The sequence below is a fragment of the Silurus aristotelis genome, assembly GCF_946808225.1.
Source record: "Silurus aristotelis genome assembly, chromosome: 3".
NCBI lineage: Eukaryota > Metazoa > Chordata > Actinopteri > Siluriformes > Siluridae > Silurus > Silurus aristotelis.
Genome location: NC_139576.1, coordinates 20,513,098 through 20,519,395, shown reverse-complemented (window position 1 = coordinate 20,519,395; position 6,298 = coordinate 20,513,098).

Below are 6,298 nucleotides of genomic sequence, written 5' to 3'. Positions count from 1 at the left end.
TAAACTATTTGATGCTGTAAAAACATTCACACAAGGAAAGCCGTTTCATTTCTATCAAGAAACAGATGTTTGTTCAGATAGATAGATAGATAGATAGATAGATAGATAGATAGATAGATAGATAGATAGATAGATAGATAGATAGATAGATAGATAGACTTATTTCTTTTTAAACTACTTTTTCATGATTTGTAGTATACATTTCTAGTTTATAATTACAATTTGATTATAAAGTGCTATAATAATTTTTTAGGGTGAGTAAATATTACATAGTCTTTGGCTCATTTGACATCGCTTTTCTTTTCAGTTAACATAATCATATGAGGCCAACCATCACATTTTCTAATTTGACAAACACTAAAGACAGTGTATCAAGAGGTCCATAAGTAACAAAGATTACACACTGACTGTGTGGTTTTGGTTGAACATTTTAAAAGCTTGTATAAGTGCAGAGAGCAGAAGGTGACTGTCACAGCAGAGATGTAGGGAATGACCATCTGCTTGTAAAAGCATGCATCATTGATCTTTCCTTCATTCTTGGCAGTTTGTGCGATTGGGTTAGGACGTCGAGCAACTCGTCCAGCTGGGGTTTCATTTCTAAGAAGACAAGGCTACCCCTGGTGGCTGGTTTCAGTATTGCGTTACCTTTCGAAGCGTTTCTTTTCACTGTATGCTTGATCATAAGCTGTGGAGCGTTCCTGCTCACCCTTTTCTGAGTGTGGTTTCTGTCACCATGATGGGAGGTTTGTCTGTTGGCCCGTGAGCCATTGCCTGAGTAGGTTGGTTTTGATTGAACATGGCTCTGCGCTCTGCTGCACTGCTTGTCAGCACCATGGATCACTGGATTGCTGATAGCATGGAGGTACTGACCTTTCAGAGTTTCTGGGTGAGAGCACCTCACTGTGATAGGAAACTCTCTCTGACTCCAGCCACCTCTCCTGGCTCAGTAATCTACAGTCACATTTCCACACATCGCCTCTCAAGTCCAACGAGTGGAACAGAGTGCTGGAGCCAAACACCTGTGGATTTATGTTGTTTTTTTTTTTAAAGCGCCTGTTGTTCAGACTCAGCATCTTCAGCTGGGACAGTATGAAACAGTATTGTCACTGTCATGAATTCTTAAAGGTTTAGGCCAGAATTAAATGCTAATTTCCTTCTTTTCAATAAAATTGCAATAAAATTCAGTGCATCTCTGCATGCTGAAGAACTGAAAAGAGTCTGCTAAGGCTTGAAAACAGCACTGCAAGAATTCCTGTGGCCTTATAACTTGATAAATTGATTTTAGACAAAGGTCTGTTTAATAAAGAGGAACAGCATAGAAAGGGAAGATTTATTTACTTCTATATATGCAGTCCTTTAAAGTTATATATATATATATATATATATATATATATATATATATATATATATATATATATATATATATATATGACTCGATTCGTGTGACTTTTATCTGCAAAAACTTTAAATAAATATTTGCCACTGGGATAAAGTTTCTCCGACATATTTGTAGTGTGGTACTTGCTTTTTTTTTTTTTTTTTTTTGCTGTATTTGACTGGTATTACAGTTTGCTTGAATCACTGAATTCTGGTAGATTGTAAAGATGTTAAAATGTACTATAATTTAATTCCTTGACTGAATTTTAATGCAAATTCAAACCAATCAAATTAGCAGGTCACTGGAGAAAAGGTGGATGCTTACAGAATACAAGGTTTCAGCAAGGCTCAGATGTTTTGAGAAATCTGGCTGAGATATATTAAATAATACAATATCTTCAATGCATTTTGCACAAATCTGGTATTAAAGACATGTTTGCTATTTTAATTATTGGTGATAAATAGTACTGTTGCTGTCTAGAGTAGCTTGTGTAGCCAGAATTTACTTCTTCAAGTGAAGTCTTATTAAAATTTTATCCATGTTCCTGACAAACAATAAGGGGACTCACCCTCTTATACATTTCTGGAGAATGATTTTTTTATGCAGAGGCTTTTGAAGTTCAGGATAAAATCCACTGAAAGCAACTGGTCCTCTGATTACATCAGAAAATATGCAAACCTACATCATTTCTCTTACTCTTCAACAAAATACACCATTTCACTATCTTATTTATCTATATATTTATGTTAATACATATAAAAATACACATTCCTATGTGGAACCTTAACAATATATTGTATAATCAAATGCTTCCAGGAATGTATCCAACAAACGATATCATATGAATTTAATGGAAGGCTTTCACTAGCACTCTGGCCCCCAATTCTGTATTGTTAAAAAGGCGGAAATGAGCATTCACCAAGCCTGTGTTCTAGTGAGACTCCTGCTGTAGCAGTCTAAACGCACGCAGGCTGTTAGGCTGCTATTGTCTAAACTTCCTGTTAGCGTGCACACTCCCTTATGTTTCTGTCAGTGCAGGATATCCATGTGTGTTTTACAGGGGGGAGCAAACACAGAGGATGGAGTGAAATGTTTGGATTTGGATGATGATGATAATAATAATAATAATAATAATAATAATAATAATAATAATAATAATAATATGAAGAGGGAGAAAAGAGGTGTATATATTTTTTACACATGGATTTAATTTGCAGTTACACCCAAATTTGCAAATATACTACACACAAAACAATCAGCTAATACTCACAAAATTACATAATAATAATAATAATAATAGCAACAACAACATTAGGGCTAAAAACAAAGAAATATAATTATTGGGAAAAAGGAATGTTTGAAGCTGTACATTTGACTGAAGAGATTTTACAGCAGACTAAAATGCAACATGGCTCCTTCCTGTGACCTGTAACCTTCGGGGCAGTCCAGTGCCAGATGACATGAGCATGACATGGTCAGGGAAGATGTAAATAAATATGATTTGAAAATCTTATAAATCCACATTTTATTCACATAAAAAAATAGAAGCATATCAAATATTTTAACTAAAAAAAAAGGTTATTTTTTAATTTGATAACTGCAACACATCTCTGAAAAGTTGGAACGGGGCAACAAAAGTCTGGAGAAACATTTTGCAACTAATGAGGTTAATTGACAACAGGTCCTAACTGTGACTGGGTATAAATAGTGTACCTTAGAGTACACTATCAGTGTCTCTCAAAAATAAAGATGGACAGAACTTCACCAATCTGTAAACGATTGTATCTACAAACACAGAATAATGTTCCTTAACATAAAATTGTGAAAAGTTGAATATCTCATCATTTACAGAACATAATCATCAAAGGTTTCAAAAAATCTGGAGAAATCTCTATGCACAAGGGACAGGAGCAAAAGTCATTGTTTTATGTAATAGAAATCACTGCAGGGCTCATTAACACCTCCAGAAATCATTTTCTGTGAACACAGTTTGCCATCTCATGCACAAATGCAAGTTAAATCTGTATCATTCAAAGAAGGAATATGTGAAAATTATCCAAAAACACTGCCATCCTCTTTGGGCCAAAGTTCATTTAAAATGTACTGAGGCAAAGTGGAAAACTGTTTCTGTGGTCAGACCAATTGAAATTGAAATTTCTCTTTGGAAACTATTGCCATCACATCCTCCGGACTAAAGAGGAGAGGGAACATTTGGCTTTTTATCACTGCCCAATTCAAAAGCTGCATCTCTTATGGTATGCAAGTGCATGCGTGCCTGTGGAATGGGCAGCTTGCACATTTTAAGATGCTCCATCAATGCTAAACAGTATATGCAGGTTTTAGAGAAACAAACACTTCTATTCAGAAAACAGCTTTTTCAGGGAATGACTTCGTAGTAAAAGAGTCTTGGTGCTGAACTGGTCTGTCTGCCTTAACCAACTGGTCTCTTCATTTCCCAAATGTATATAGACAGAAGATGTGATTCTACACAGTGGTAAACATGGCTTTGTCCTGACTTTTGAGACCTATTACAGCCATCAAATTCAAAACGACCTTTTTTTTAAATTGTATATAATTTAACCGTTTGATATTCTCAGTATAACCATTTGATTTTTTATGGGGTTTTTTATGTTTTTTTTTTTTATTGTGAACAGAATATGGATTTATAAAATTTGCAAATCAGTGCATTCTGATATGCAGGTAACCAGTATAAAGAATACATGAATTAATAAATCACTGGCTTGGATGACAAACTAGCTTATTCTTAATTAGTTGTTCTTTAATGCAGTGCTGTTCATTAGCATTTAGCATTTTTGTACACAATCATAATTAACATGTAAAGCCTATGAGGGTAATATGAGTACACACTAATATCTTCTCTACTTGAAACAGCTTGCTATAAAAAGTGATTTAAGGCAAATTCACAATACATTCTATATATATTTATTTTTATTTACTTCTACTGTTCTAGTGTTGTAAATATAATGTTAAGATATGACAGCATTCACACCCTGTTGTGTGCTTATGGTGCATAAATACGTTATGTATGTTTAAGTAACATAATATAGTACAAAGGTAATGGGTTTTAATCCTATTTCCATGCTGCCACTGTTGTGCCTTGATCTTCTCTGCTCCTGGGTAGCTATCATGTGTGACCCTTTGTTCTGACCCCAGTTTCCTACCAAGCTTGCACGTGTAAAGAATAGGATTCTTTCCCAGAGGAAAGTTTTATTACTCAGAGTTTGCTTTTAGATCCACAGGGGACTTAATGCTGATTCTGCCTGTATTAAAAGCAGTTGGGTTAAAAAAAAAAAATCAAGACTCAAATTAATTTGGGAAGTAAAATAAAACCATAAAGTATACCTAATCAGTCAAGAGAAAAAATAAGTAAAATCTATTCACTAGCAGATACTTTAGCATGTGATATATATATTGTCAGTGTATAATGACTGAAAAATTCTGCCACACAAAACTCTGCAAATAAATACACACAGCTAATCCAGTGTATTGCCTCAGCAAGATCCCCACTGGATATAAAAGACACACACCTAAGCCATAAAGGTTTGTTGTCCAGCAAGCTACTGTACAAAAACAAGCTGACAAAACATTAAGATATTATGTTTGCTAGCATTGCAAAATCGGATTATTAGCTAATGGTAGCTATAAATAAACTGATGGATTACAGTGTTATGCCTCCAAATAATGCATTTTATTACAGTAAAAAAAATGTCTAATTCATTCTCCATTTGCTTGCAAATCTTACTCCTGAACAACATTACACTGTTAACAATCTTCACCATGAGATTTACACATAGCATTGTAACCAAACTGACTCAGCGACCAGGCTTGGTCCACCCCTGTTCACACAGAACAGTGCACAAAACTCTGAGATAAGAGCTATCTTCCCTATTCTGCATACAGATGCCTAGGATTGGCTATCACCACTGTAATTTACAGGGAAGAGAGACTATGCCAACCCTGGCAAATTACAACTCTTCCAAGAGATATCAAAATTTCAAAGTTGGTACCAAAGCTATGGGTGAATTTGAACTATTTGATCACTCATGGATGATTTACATTACTCATGCAGACAACATCTACATGTCTTACATTTATTCTAACCACCCTGCTAAACAAAATAGACACTTTAACCAATAACAATATTGTGGAAAGGTTTTAGAATATGGATGTTTCATGATGTATACAGTAGACACCAACATGTGACCTACAAGTTTCCAAAGGACTTTTACTAATCCTTACTAACTCACTGGGCATAACATAAAGGCAACAAACTCCCAGGATAGAGATCCACAGGGACATTACAGTTTCCATTATAAACATACTTTTTTTTTTTTTTTTACAAATATCTATAAGGAATTCTGTTTTTTTTTTGTTGTTGTTGTTTTTTGGTGTTCTAACATCCAGTACACTTTGTTCATCATTTTCATTGGAACTGATAGTTTGTGTCATGACTGCTTCAACTGCTGGCTAACATTCACCCAAAATATAGGAACAACATACAATTGAAGTATACACATTTATCATTCATTTAGTATATTTCTTCATTCTAATGGTTTAAAAGTAATTCCTGGCTGCTCTGTTGCTACAGAAATACATTTTTGTATAAAATCATCAATGAGACCTGCAATCTAAATGACAGCCTACGGAAGAGAAATGCAAATGACTGTGTATATAAGGGCTTATCAACCATTTATTTAGCTCTGTCTTTTTTTTATTAAAAACTTTTTTCCTGGAGACAAGACCTCATCCTAGAGCTACCCACTTGTTCGCGTCCCCGTTTATCAACAGGTTCTAACATGTTTATCATCCGAACACCAAATGCAGCATCATGGCCGTGACCTCATGGCGCTGAGGCAGAGCGTCTCCATGGTAACGCGCCATGAAGAGCATGCAGTCCTT